This window comes from Macrobrachium nipponense, chromosome 5 (assembly GCF_015104395.2).
Source record: "Macrobrachium nipponense isolate FS-2020 chromosome 5, ASM1510439v2, whole genome shotgun sequence".
Taxonomy (NCBI): Eukaryota; Metazoa; Arthropoda; class Malacostraca; order Decapoda; family Palaemonidae; genus Macrobrachium; species Macrobrachium nipponense.
This window is the reverse complement of record NC_061107.1, coordinates 98352084-98367501: the sequence shown is the minus strand read 5'-3', so window position 1 is coordinate 98367501 and position 15418 is coordinate 98352084.

The window sequence follows — 15418 nt, the reverse complement described above, 5'->3', positions numbered from 1 at the left end:
CCTTAGGCCCTTGAGGTTAGGCAGATCCCGATGATCATGTTGGAATAACAACTACTTCTTCAGCACAAGTCATCTACATCAGTGAGCAGTAGAGAACTGAAGGTCCTGCACGCTCAACTTCTCCTCCATACATGAGAGGCTATGCCACATGGGAGGTTCACCATTTCCCCTCCATACATGAGAGGTATAGAATACCACATGGGAGGTTCTTCAGACTCAGGCGGTACCTAGGACTCGACACCGACGGTAGGGTACTTCCTATGCAAGCATCCTCAGTTACTGAGCTGGACAACCAGGTGAGGAGATTTGTTTTTGTTTTGCCTCCATGAATAAGAAGTATAGCTTATCACATGGGAGGTACTTCTGACTCAGATAGTATGTTAGACTCGACACTGACTTTGAAGTACTTTCTTTGCAAACATCCACACCTCCGAGTTTGGATAACTAGGTGAGGATACATGTCTTTTATACATGCTAGGTTGCTTATGAGTTACCTGCGTATGTTCCGTGTACAGGTCGGGCTGAATGAGATTGACCCGCCTCGACTAAATGTTGTTAATCGGGCTAATTCAGTGTTCAGGGAGTGTATTGCAATATGAAGTTTTCATAATAAAACTAATATTGTAATACTTACCTGAACACCTGAATGATTCCCACCCTCCTCCCCACTTCAATTTGATAGTGAATGATTCAATTGAGGAATGAGGAGACAGGCCACTGGTGGCAGGTATTTGCGGCAGCGTTGCAACGGTAACACAGGTAACTCATTTGACTAGATTTTACCTGCAGCGTTGGTAACACTGACAGTTAAAATTACCCACTTAGTGGGTAAATGTGTGGGGATATGTTCGGCTGGTCAGTGACCAGGGCTAATTCAGGTGTTCAGGTAAGTATTACAATATTAGTTTTATTATGAAAACTTCATTTCTTCAGAGAGGTACTCTCGGGGATCCTGTCGTTGCGGTAACTTTTATAGTTGGCTTAGTAGAGTTAGGGTGTTAGAAGTTTAGGTAAGTCAGTGATAGTCTAAATGAACTTCAGGTGTTAGAAGTTTAGGGAGGCAGTGATAGTCTAAATGAACTTTATGGTGTTAGAAGTTTAGGGAGGCAGTGATAGTCTAATGAAACTCTATGTTTCTGTTGGTCCAGCTTAGACAGTGTGTTTTGTCCCTTAGGCCCTTGAGGTTAGGCAGATCCCGATGGTCATGATTGGAATAACTACTACTTCTTCAGCACAAGTCATCTACATCAGTGAGCAGTAGAGAACTGAAGGTCCTGCACACTCAACTTCTCCTCCATACATGAGAGGCTACATGCCACATGGGAGGTTCACCATTTCCCCTCCATACATGAGAGGTATAGAATACCACATGGGAGGGTTCTTCAGACTCAGGCGGTACCTAGGACTCGACACCGACGGATATGGTACTTCCTATGCAAGCATCCTCACTTACTGAGCTGGACAACCAGGTGAGTTTTTTTTTTTTTTTTTTTTTTTTGTTTTTTTTTTTTTTTTTTTTTTTTTTTTTTGCCTCCATGAATAAGAAGTAGAGCTTTATCACATGGGAAGTACTTCTGACCCAGATAGTACCTTAGACTCAACACGACTTTGAAGTACTTTTCTTTGCAAACATCCTCAACTACTGAGCTGGACAACCAGGTGAGGAGATTTGTTTTTACCTCCATGAATAAGTAGTATAGCTTATCACATGGGAGATACTTCTGACTTAGACAGTACCTTAGACACAACACTGATGTTGAAGTACTTTCTTGCAAACATCCTCACCTCCGAGTTTAGATAACACGGTGAGGATACATGCTTTTATACATGCTGAGGTTGCTTATGAGTTACCTGCGTATGTTCCATGGACAGGTCGGGCTGAATGAGATTGACCCCGCCTCCGACTAAATGTTGTTAATCGGGCTAATTCAGGTGTTCAGGGAGTGTATTGCAATATGAAGTTTTCATAATAAAACTAATATTGTATACTTACCTGAACACCTGAATGATTCCCACCTCCTCCCCACTTCAATTTGATAGTGAATGATTCAATTGAGGAATTGAGGAGACAGGCCACTGGTGGCAGGTATTTGCGGCAGCGTTGCCAACGGTAACACAGGTAACTCATTTGACTAGATTTTACCTGCAGCGTTGGTAACACTGACAGTTAAAATTACCCACTTAGTGGGTAAATATGTGGGGATATAGTTCGGGCTGGTCAGTGACCAGGGCTAATTCAGGTGTTCAGGTAAGTATTACAATATTAGTTTTATTATGAAAACTTCATTTTTAACTTTAATTAAAAAAAATAATGAATTATTTTTTTTCCTTTGAGGGGGAAGCTGTAATATCATCTTAAATTATTTCTTTGGTTTCTCTTAACGTAAGTTAAATTTTTTTTTTTTTTTGTCTTTCAAGTCTCGAGAACTGCTTGTTGATTCTTTTCGCTCCCCTCAAGGGTTTTGTTTTTGTTGTTATAGTTTTATTTATCCGCTCGTTTCCCTCTTTTCATGTTTTCAACGAGTGGAGGATCGTCTTCGGTAATTGCCTCTTTCGCTGATGGTTGTTTTACGCTGTCAAACGTACTTAATGTGGGAGAGGTTTTCATCATGGAAGGTTAATTGTTACGGTTCCCCGAAGGAGGTTCAGCATCACCCATTTATGCCGCACTCTTCGTCATTTTTCTGCAACATTGCCTTCTGGCCACGGACAGGACTTTGAGACGCTCGCTTTCACTTTTATAAAAACGCCAGGCTGCTGTTGGTGGTGAGGGTTTGTCCCGTGCCCTCTTGTGCGAGTTTGTCTGTGGGCTTTCATGTTTTTGCCTCCGTATGACCAAGGCCCAGACCTTGCATCGACGACGACGACGAGTGCACTGCTGTATCCTCCGGGAATCGTCAGGAGGCCTTCTGAGGGCCGGGAGAAGGGTGAGCATCCCCTTTTGCCCTTATATACTTTCCCCTTTACGTGAGTGGACTCATAAATGTTTTTGAGTGTTGCTGCCAAGCATCAAGTGGAGGCCCCCGCGAGAGCCTTGTAGACAGGTTTCTTCGACTGAAGCAGTTTCAGAGAGATTTTGATATGATTTGATGAACAATTAATTACGTATCGATTGGATGAACTAAGGTGTATCCTAATTATTTTTTTTGTTGTTGAATTATTAGTGTTAAGGAAAATTCAGTTATTAGTATTAAGTTTCTTGGCTTTTTCTCCACCTATCGTGTACACGTGAGTGAGTGTTGATTTCGTTCTTCTACTGTGGCAATTTCTCTCTTACTCTGGCGGTATAATAGTTAGGTAGGAGTTTGAGGTATGTGAGGACAATTATGTATATGCTTGGGTGCTTATTTTTCTAGTTCCTCAAGCAGGTTTTTCGAGGACATTTTCTTTGAATTTTATTTATGAATAAATAAGTGTAAAATTTAGACATTTCTTTTTTTTGTCTCCCCTTTGAGTGTTTCGTTACCTGAAGTCTTGTGTATAGTAAATCTTTGTCTGGACTGGCAATTGATTCATTGAACGGAGGACCTGTTTTAAAAAAAATAGAGTAATGACAATAATTTATTGTCTCTTAAAGAAAGTTCATAACAATATATATATATATATATATATATATATATATATAATATATATATATATATATATTATATATATATACATATATATACATATTATATATATGCGTTTGTTTATTATATATATATATATATATATATATTATATATATATATATATATATATATACATACATACATAGATACAACAAAGTTTTAGTGAAAACCACACAGGAATCTGGATTTAAAGCCTTTGAAATTCAAAACCTCGTCCTGGAAATTCGTAACTTGAGTTTAGAGAGAGAAAAAAGATTTTTTCCTTTGTACTGATCTGTTGACATAAAATCACTTCTTGGCACAGCAGATAGAAGTGACATTGTGGTCTATAGAAAGATTCCCCCTCTGACTTACCGGTGAAGATCGTCTCTTTGTAAAGAAAAAAAACACAATTTAGATTTTTTTATGACAACGGTCACTGTCCCATTCAGATTCTAACGGCTGATTTATACCGCGTGCTATTTACGTCTTGCACTTCCTCACAAAGTTCATCAATTGCATAGTGACTACCACCGTACACACATCACCATTGCCACCACCACCAATACGCCACTCATCTCTTTCCATTGAGCATTCTCTTTTTTCTAGAATATTAAGAGTATTTCCCTCCAATGCCTCTTCTACAGAATCTATCCGACACTTTCTAGTTTCTTTCCTCTCAGTCCGCCATACACTTTGAATTATTCTCTGTTTTCGCAACTCTGTCATTCTTTATTTTTTTATCATTTATCATTATTTCTTAACTATATACTGTACAAAATTTAAACAAATATTCTGAACAGCTCAATGTTCGTGAGCATTAAAACTGAACACTTCACTTCCATATAGGAAAGTAGGCTCAACAATCTGTTCTTTCACTTCCACTCATCTTCAGCCTTTCGTCTCATAATTCTTATATCCAGATAGGTCTGAGCCTTCCAACTCTGCTGAGACCCAGATAGCCTGTTACCAGAAGTTATGAGGATATAAGGAAATGAGTAATTAACGTAATTCATTAGGGGCTATGGAAGACGTGAAATTCAAACGGTACAATAAATCTGCCACACATCCTGTGAGGAATGGAATGAAAGTCACTCTCTCATTATACCTTAGTGGGAGGTTTCCAATGTTCCACATCCAAGATTCTTAGGAATCAAAATTGTGGGAAGTTGAGAAGAGGAAAGAAAGAGAGACGGACAGAGAAGGAAGGTCCTCATTAGATTATCAAAGACTTGAAGAGCTGATGAAAAGTTGGTGAGGAAACCATTTAAGATAAAACTGAAAAAGAAACCTTAAGACTCATAACTTCTGGAGGAAAAATGCATCTTTATAAGAGATCTTGATAACTTTAAGTGCTATCAGATAATCTTTCTGGAGAAAATGACTCTTTGGCATTTGAAAGTTCAGTTGCCGTAAGGAAGAGGTGATGATATACAATATCTTTCTCCCCGCAATCTCAAAATATCCAATAATTGTATTAAACAACTAAAACAATACAAAACAATACCGATATTGGAAGTACAGGATCAATAAATGGACGATGTGTAACGAGTAATTCCCCTATGAACTAGAGATCTGGATAAGCATGGAAATCCACTCTTATTATTTAGCTTCAAATATAGTCTTTAACATGTAAACTGGCTAAAAGACAAAATATGAACAATCGAACCTAACAGTATCTACTTAGGTCCCACCTCCAAAGTCTCTAAATTCCTACAAACTATTTGCCATTAACAGAAGTTCTCTTCCTCCAAGAAAAGAATGTAGGTTTTAAGCTGGAATTAGTCGAAGATATTCTCTTAGTTTCAGAAGTTATCACAGACATTGCATTGATATTTCTCTTTTACTCCATTCACAGCAGCTTAAAAGATATGAGCGATGGAAATATTATAGGTGAAAAGTTTCCTCATAAGTAGTTGTCTAAGTTCTAATGACTCGAAAAATAGTCCTTAAGTGAAGAGAAGCAGAGCCGGGTTATTAGTTATTATCTTTTCGTGTTGACCATTCTCATAAAAATGTCGAATTTTCACCAACTATCTTCAAACCTTTGACCCAACCTTGACATAACTATGAGCATAGCATATTACGCAATAATTAAATATCACATTTTGAAAATCAGAAATATCAGGGAATGTATTGTTCTTTCTTACATATACAAAGATACAAAGAGACAACATGAATGGTTTGGATGTCTCAAGTCGTCATGTTATCTTGTATTCTAGTAATATTCGAAATTTTTAAGTCATGATGTCAAGAAAGGTTATAATAATGTATTAAAGAAAATATGTGCTCAAGATCACGAGACGGTGTGAGACATTAATCGTTTTTCCTTTTTCACCTGTTTCAACGTATTGAATAGCTCACACTTGTAACATTAAATAGAACGGAAATAACAATATGTTTAATAGAGGTTTTTCATTGCAGCCAGTTATTTAAAATTCCATAGGCCCTGTTAAAATCAAATGGAAACTATTCTGGTGACTAATAATATTTAAAAAAAAAAGATTCGTGATTTTAATAAAAATCTTGAAAGTACACCTGTGATGTTTTAACCTAATTTGGTATCTTCCAGCCGAATAATATATATTATAAACGCAACCTATATATGCTCATCAAAGACGGAAGAACGAAGCAATGTAGACAGAATAGACTCATTCACACATACAAAGTCGTTGCGAGAGGGAGACTGGGGAGAAAGAACACCTCTCGAAATCCACCGAAGGAATTGGCGCAATTGTTGTTTTAATCCACTTTGTTTGCTTGTTGTTATCGCCTGCAATTTGGCAATCACGGGGTTTCATTACGACTTTCACCAATCGAGGGTGAGGAAGCTGCAGAGGAAAACAGAAGTCAGAATTGCACCGTCGATTTCTTGTCCAAAACATTTATTCCTTCCGTTTGTCTCATTGACTGATGTATAGGAAAGCTTCCATAATGGTTGCAGTAATAGTGATCGTGTTGTATGACGCATTTTTTTGGGGTGGAAGGGTGAAATAGCATGACATAAAAAAATATTTTTTAACAATTTTAGGTTTTGCAAATATTTTCTAATACGCCTTCCAAAGAAAATCTGGAATCCCCATAAATTAAAATAATAAAAGAAGATAAAAACTTTCATAGTATAAATCGAACTTGGGCCAGGAGGAACTCGGCTCAGCTCGTACTCTCAGAAAGATAAAAAGAGCTTATTTCAACCAGTATGCAAACAGTATGTCTGCAAAGCTGAGGCAGACCTTACCTGAACGGAGAGAATCTCACCTCCACTTTGGTAACAGAAATTCAATGTACCCATACTTCTGCGAATAACGAATTTAACAAAAGAACCTAAAATTAGGTCATTTAATGAAAACCTAAAATGGAAAGAGGAGCAAGATTAACATTATACTGGACACGTCAAGTTTACTTTCCTTTGTAAGAGGCTAAATCTGTTGTTCCCAAATTATTTCTAGTGGCGACATTATGCCTAATTTCAAGGATAGTTATTGCTAAAGTTTTTTCTCTGTTTCACTGAAGTACCATGTTTTTTTAATAAACAGCTCTATTATCTTATTTTGGACCTCTGAGAATTACAATTTTCTATCAGTTTCCGAAGACGATCAGCAAATAATCCTTTTTTCGAAATGTCTGGTTAGATAAGCTAACGAACATGCATTGCTTATTTAAAAGTTTCAAAGCAAGTTTAAATAACAGTCCACGCGTTCTTGCAAGAGCTGCAGACAGGTGGATGAGGATTGCAAATTTCCTGAACCATTTTCCTGAGACTGCTCTTCAGATAGGTTTCCGCCAACTGAACGAGAGGTTCTGGCTTTAGCTTCTGTACATCAGTTAGAAATTATACTTATATTCATTAAAGTCACATTTAGTCGGGAACACAAAAACAGGAGATGACTTTTGTTTCAAGGCACCCAGAGCAAACTTCTTTTGTCAGAAAACTTTAGACATCATATATATAATTCAGAGACAAGACCGTTTCTTTGGTTAAAAACGAAAACAGACTTCTGTGCTTCAGTGTTTGACTTCATTTGATTCACTTCACTGTACTGCTAATAAATGTAGCTTACTGGCTTGTTAAATAATAGAATAATTCATGCATGATAAAGTTCTATTTCCTAAGAAAAAATAATTAGTCTTGTATGTGTCGGGCGTTGATAATCCTAATGGACAAATGGAATATGCACCCTGGAAATTGAAATTATCTTTAAATAATGAGTTGCTTTATTCCTGTCTGACTTTCCATTATGGTAATTACTTCATCTGATGGAACAGACCAAAAGGCCACGTATTTGCATAGCGAGCTTTCACAGAACGAATTGCCCATTTGGGCAGAAAGGACAAACCTGTTACTGGAAAAAAAAAACAGGTAAACACTTATTCTCATTGTTGTTTATAATTAAAATTCCATAAGGAAAAATGGTTTATTAGTTATCTATATAGCATTCTTCCTGTCTTTTTTCGAAGGGTAAATAGCAGAAGGTGGTAAAGGCTGTGGAACAGAAAAGTATTGTTTATGACTACCCAAGTTAGAATGCACGAAGAAATTATTAAGCAAACTCTCCTTTGCGGGAGTGAGTTATAGATGATTAATGCGAATGAAAGTAAAAGTTTGAAGCCGTTTAAAGTTTCGCAAGATTCTGGAGTAGAAAGGAGGGAAAGAGAGAAAACTGTGAAGATGTTTGGATGTGGTCTAAAAGGAATAGTAAATGAGAGGAAAGACCGGAATATTTTTAGGTGGTTCGAAAATGTAAAAAGGCAGCTTAATTCCAAAGTGTGGAAGACATGAGAACGGAAAAATGCTGGACTGACAGAGGATTTAAAAGTACTCGAAAGGAAATTCCTCAACATCGGAAAACAAGCGTCTGTGTTGTGTTTGCTGGATGCATGAAATGTTGCAGTAATTTTAAGTTTAAACTTGGAGGTAATGAAGGCCTTTTCATCACCAATGACGGGAAACGGATTATAAATAAAAATGATGGTGTAGTGGCCATGATACTTATCAAAATGACAGGAATGGCCAAAATTTCATTGTGGCTCTGCTGCCCAAAGTAGTGCAGTAGTTTTCTGATAGAAATTCAGTCGTGGACGGGTGGCCTTCACGGTGAAAAGAACATTCTCAATATCTGCCGTGAAAAAAAGAAAGAAACCCAACGCTGCCGACATCGTTACGAAGAGAATGTCTTTAAATAGAGCTGTAACTGAGCACTAGATCTTTTAACAAGCGACTTGAATAGTCATTTCATAATTTCTGCCACTTCCAAAATTTGTCTCTTCTTCGAAAAGAACCAAAACATAACATATAGATTATCCACTTGCTCTATTTCTGAAACATGCCACTTAGTGACACTTTAATATATTCAAAGTACCCGAAACATTATTCATGACTGTAGACGCTGTGCGTGTTCAGTACCCAGCCACAAAGTCCCTTTGAATTGAATTTGTGAAGAGTATTTTACATAATCTATATTGAATCCGTTTGAAGTTTTTCTCAGCCAGATAAGGACACGATCACCGTGAGTATGGAGGGAGACTTTTACAACTAGAGGAAAGAGAGTTGGAATCCCCCTGAAGAGCGCAGTGTTGGAGCAAAGGAAGCTCCTGTGTTAACATCTGGAATGTTTCTTCATTATTGTTTTTGTACGTTATTTCATTTAATCTGGCATAAATTTACTATATATAAGTGACAGAATATATAGATGGACTAAAAAGTTGCCACTTGCAACTATTTTTCTTTTCCTTTGTATCAAACATGTTATTTCTTTCCTTTCCTACAACGCTGCAGTCTTCAGTGGTATTTCAACCCCCTTTCGTTTCAAATTGAAAAGTCCTCCCTTCACACTCAAGGTGATCGTGTCCTTATCAGGATGAGAAAAACTTCAAACGTATTCAATTAAGTTTATGTAAATCCTCTTCACAATTCAATTCAGTGTTCTCTAATCTCCTATAACCAATTAGATTTAAGTAATATGCTTTAACAAGGACCATATTTTTCCATCATTCCATCACTCGCTAATCTCGTGTAACTCTTAATTAAATTAGTATTATCCTACTAATGTTGAACGCGGCGAATTTTGTATGTATTGCACAGTTCATGAATCATTGTTCTGCACGAAAGAATAAACAACTCTGAAATATATCCATATAAAGATGGGTATGTGATAAATTTAAGGTTTAGATTCTATACAGATCATCACGAAATGTTAAATGTTCTATGTTGCGTGCAACATTACTCTCCATCTTTTCCTCATCGTCAGCGTTCGCCCAAAGCCGAGACACTTCTAGACAATTGCGCCTGTGCTCTAACGAACCGATAAACACATATTTAGAACAAGCCCTTCTACATTCTCATATACACATATCAATGGGCGTCAGAAAGAGAGAGAATAAGAAAAGGGAGGCGTTTTTTGCTTAACGATCACTTCCATTTCCTCAGTTCCCCGAGTTCGTAGTAAAATACAATATTTTTGTCGAATCTGGAACTTTGATCAATCAGTTGAAAGGGCTGCGATATCGCGCAATTCCACTTACTCCCTGTTCAGCAAATGGCCCGTCAAATATCACATCAGAAGTCTCTGAATTCCATTTCTACCTAGATTCCATCTAAATTTATGTCAGGCGTTAAGAAAGGTGTACTTAAGCAAACATAACTTTAAAATGCGCTAAAAGGCTGTTCTCAGAAGTAAGGAAAATTTCTCAGAAACTTTAACAGTAACGAAAAATTTGAAAGAAACTGGCATTTGTTGCGCATTTCCATTGAAATTAGACATCAGATGTATTAGGGTTGAGCAATATTTGACAATTAGTAAATCCTTGCTGGATAAAAGCATTTAATTATGGAAACATTAAGGACGAAAATTGTAACATACATTCGATATTTTCCATCACTTTGGCAAAGCTTCCGATTCTTGTAAATTACCGTATACATCATAATCTATGTCATTAAGTCCACCCTGTTATCATCTAAGATTTCTTCGCTAACGAACAGATGATGTTCTTTCCATCTTCTTATGACCCGCTCTTACATAACCGCTACAAAGAAGTCTCACAATAAATCCGAAATATATTCGTTGATGAGATTACGGCACTTTTCATACTGACCCATAATACCTCTTGGATCCGTTTCTTTATTCTCTAGAATGAAACCCTTTCACCAACTGCTCGAAATACTCCTTTGATGGTCTTCCAAACGATATATCTTATTTTCTTTTTAATCTGGCTCAGAGACATTTACCGTCGATTTTCATTGAACTGCTTCATTTTCACAATAGCCAACAGCTAGATCAGAAATTGGTGCCGAGACGTGAGAGGGTAAAGACTTTTTATCCACTTGATCGTTTTCATCACCACTAATCCCTCGAACGTCATCAAGTGGATCCTCATCAAGAAATTACCCATATTTCTAATGCCGCTGCGTCAAATGTTCTCATTTGACCTTTGGGGATTTAGGTTTCACAACGACCTCTTCATGGTAATTCAATCTTCTTTCATCATAACTGCATCTGGAAGTGTCATATTCTGCTCAGTTCGAGTATCCTTCACGTATTCAGTTTCGATCCCTAAGAGACACAATTCACTATTTACTATCGTCAGTGACTGGGCAGTAAGCTGAAGTAGAATGAAGACCATCATATGATTCAACCAAGAACTGTGATAACTCATCTTTAGTATAATCACTTATTTCAAAAAATATCCATGATAACTCGAGCCTCATGCTTAATTCTATCTTCACATTACCCCTTTTTTTTTTGTTCCTCCCTAATGACATCACATGCTATATCTTTCCTTCAATTGCACCATCATTTTTTTTAAAATGTGATAGAAAAAACACGAATTGCTTCTTCTTTACGAAGAGAATGTCCTTTAGCACAATTTTAGCAAAGCTCTAGATTTTCAAAAGGGGACTGGAGGAGTCGTTTGGCATTTTCTGCCATTTCCAAAACTTGTCCGTTTTCTAAAAAAAAAAAAAAAAAAAAAAAAAGAAAAGAGGAAAGTCTTTTTAGTGACGGAGCAATGACCTCACTCACGAAATGCTTCAAAGCTTCGTGTGCGCGCATGTTAAATAAGAATATTTACTACCGTGATACACATCTTACCTACATATTTAACAAACATATCAACTAATGGCACCTACATACTCTTATATTTCTAAATAAAAGTTGTCTGTGACCTGAGAAGCGCGGAGTCTTCGATAACCAGCTAAAATTAGGAGTTTCATGTAAAAGCTACTCTTATATATATATATATATATATATATATATATATATATAGATATATAATATATATATATATATATATATATATATATATCCAAGAGGTTTCTGTCTCCCCGAGAGAAAAGTAGATAAATGGCTAGCTTAATATATTGCTTTATTTATTCAAGCATTTTTCACAACATTTAGATGAAATAGCCAGAGCGTTACAGATTTCAAAAAAGCTTTTTGTCCTGACTTTCGTATGAAACGACAGAATTTTTTCCTTTTCTCCAACACATCCTTCTTAACGGTAATCAGTTCTCTTTCTTTCGTTTAGCTGTGAAATTCCTCCCTTCACTCTCAAAGTGATCATGTCCTTCTGTGGATGAGAACAATTTCAAACGGATTCAATTAAGTTTATGCAAATCCTCCTCACAATTCAATTCAGTGTTCTGTAATCTCCTTATATCCAATTAGAGTTTAGTAATATACATTAACAAAGACCGTATTTTTCCATCATTTCATTATTCGTAACTTTCGTTCAACCCTTAATCAAATTAGTCTTGTGAAATTAATTTTGAACGCGGATGATTTTCCATCGTGTATAGAGTACAAGAAACATCGTTTTGCGTGAGAAATAAACAGCTATGAAAAATTTCCATATTTCGGTGAGTAACTGATGAACTTAATTTTTAAATTATGCAGAGGTAATCAGGAAGTGCTGAATGAACTATGGGCGCTGCTACATCACAAATCTCCCATTACCTTCTGTTACTTCTTTCAATAAACACCATATTCTTCGGAAGCTTGAATTTCAAGCCAGTTGCCCCTACGGGCCTGTTCCACATGAATAAGGTTCATCTTCTGAATAATAATAATAATAATAATAATAATAATAATAAATAATAATAATAATAATAATAATAATAATAATAACTGAGAAAGCTTTTTCATACATATACCATCAGTCTTTACTTTTATTTTCAGTGTTCACCCCATGGTTAAATGCTTCGGGATGAATGCGCATGCTCTTTAACACACGTATAAAAAGACATAGCAAACAGGCACTTGTACATTTCCATATATACATATCAGTGGGCGTTTGAGAGAGAGAGAGAGAGAGAGAGAGAGAGAGAGAGAGAGAGAGAGAGAGAGAGAGAGATAGATAGAGTATGGAAAAGGATGGCGTTCTTGCTTAACTACCGCATCCATTTCCACAGTTCCCCGAATTCATAGTAAAATAGTATTTTTGTCGAATCTGAAACTTTGATCTATCGGTTGAAATGGCTGGGATATTGCATAATTCCACTTCCTTTCTATTGCAGCAAATTGCCCATCAGATCTCTGAATTCGTTTTCGACTTAGATTTACAATTCAATTTCGTCTTCAGCAGGATTCAGTGTATATCAGACGTCCGGAAAGTTGGTAGTTGGGGAAACATAACTTCAAAGAATCCTTGACTAAAAGACTGATTTCTATGTAGGTCCCATTTATCTTCAGGAGAAACAATAAAAAAAAAATAGTTGAACCAACTAGTATTATTTCGCATTTCCATTGAAATCTATAAAAGAAAAAAAAAAGCAGATTTCTAACAGGTTTGGATTCAAGAATGCTAGAAAATTAGTAGCTATTCCTTTCTGGATCCTATCATGTAATCATGGAGAACATCAAAGGCCGAAGATTGTTACTTAAATTTTGTATCTTCCTTCAAGCTGTAAAACCTTCCTGATCTTCCATATTACATCATATAAGTTAACCGTTATTTCTAAATGTTTTATTTTTTATAATTTCTTCACTAACGAAGACATAATGCCACTTTCATTTTTCTGTTAATCGCACATAAATAAACGTTATAAATGAAGGCATACCTAAGTTTTAACGATATTGTCCCTTGGAAAGCTTTAGTCTTTATTCGAAAAAGCACCTTCACTAACAGTCGTTATAATGAAGGACGTAATACTTATCCGTCATAATAAGTTTTTATAGTTTCACTAATCCTGGCGCTCTCTTAATTTCTCTGCAAAAACATTCGGCTATTTGTGTCTGTGCCTGTGTCCATGTGTGTATGTAAGGCCACTGTAATCAGGGGTAGTTCGAATCTAGTTGGCTAGTGACTAAATAGGACGTGCGGCCTGCAACTTCATCCCAAGGAAGCCTACTTGCTGAGGAATCATTTCATGCTCCAGTCCCACACGAGCTAAAGGAATGAGACGTATGATAAAAAAGTATATCATATTCATATATTTAGAGTATATATATATGTGTGTGTGTGTATTTTCATATATTAATGTGTATAATATATATAATTATATGTATATATACGTATATATAGTATATATATTCATCAGTCACAGAATGATAAATACATGTTAAACAATTGATATGTTTAAGTAAGATTTCTTTCAGAAAATTGAGACTGCTTCACATTGTACCGTGAAGAACAAAGACGGTACAGAGGAGCAAACTTTGAAGGTTGAAGCCACCTTTAGGGGCGAAATCCCAGACTTCATCAGCCTTGGGATCCTTGGTACCTATAAGACCGAAGCCTTTATTCCCGAACCTCTCAGGTGTTTTAAGTGCCAGAGGTTTGGGCATCACAGAAGAGAGTGCACGGCCCCAGCATGTCTGCGGAATGGGACATTTGCAGCCAGAAACATGAGACTGACGTTTGCCTCACCAAAGTCAAAACAAAGGGCCACACTGTTGCCCAATGCCCAAACTGCCACCAGTCTCATCATGCATGGTTTAAGGGGTGCCCTGTCAGACTGGAGAAAATCTGGAGGATGAAGGGCATTTCCCCACCGCCTGCAAGACCTCGAGAACGGCAGCCATCGCCCCCAAGACGACCACCAAGTGAGCCGAGAATAAATCCGAGAACGAATCTACCACCTCCACCACAAACTCTTCAACCTTCCCCTGCAGAACGCCCCAAACCCCGTCATTACATCCCCAACCCCTCATCCTTTCCTTCCCTTCCCTCCCTCCAACCTCCCAAACCCCTTCCAACCCCCCTGAACCCAAGTTCATTCCCTCAACCACTGCATCATCGACTCCTGCCTTACGTGTAGAGGCAGGAACTCAAACCGAAGAATCTCCCGACGAAATTACCGAAGAAATGGTGATAGAAGGACCCACATACAACGAAGCAACAACCCAGACCGAGGAAAAGCCAGTGAAACAAGCGGAGTGTCAGACCGGGAGTTTAACCACAGCGTTTTTCAAGCTCGCAATGCGTGAAAAATACACCAACAAGGTCCTTCTCACCACCAGTGAACTCTATGAACTACTACAGACTATTGTGAAAAGGCAAGAAATTGTCCTAGATCTGACCTGGCGCATGATATGCTCACTGAATGTACCACAACAAAGAGCATACCTCTACCGGACTTCCTCCTCGGACCAGAGTACCGTGTCAATCGAAGACATGTGCTTTAATTACTCTACTGCTTAGTGGGTAAGTATCTTTTTCTACTACTCATTATCCTTCCTTTCCGTTTTTCGGCCGCCTCACGTCTTCCGACCGTATATTTCAACTATCACTCAAACTACCGCTTAAGCTGTTGGTTACTTTTGTTTACTATATCTAAAACTGATAATATTTCGGTTTTCTTTCGTCGTTCTCTATTGCTAACGATCGGCGCT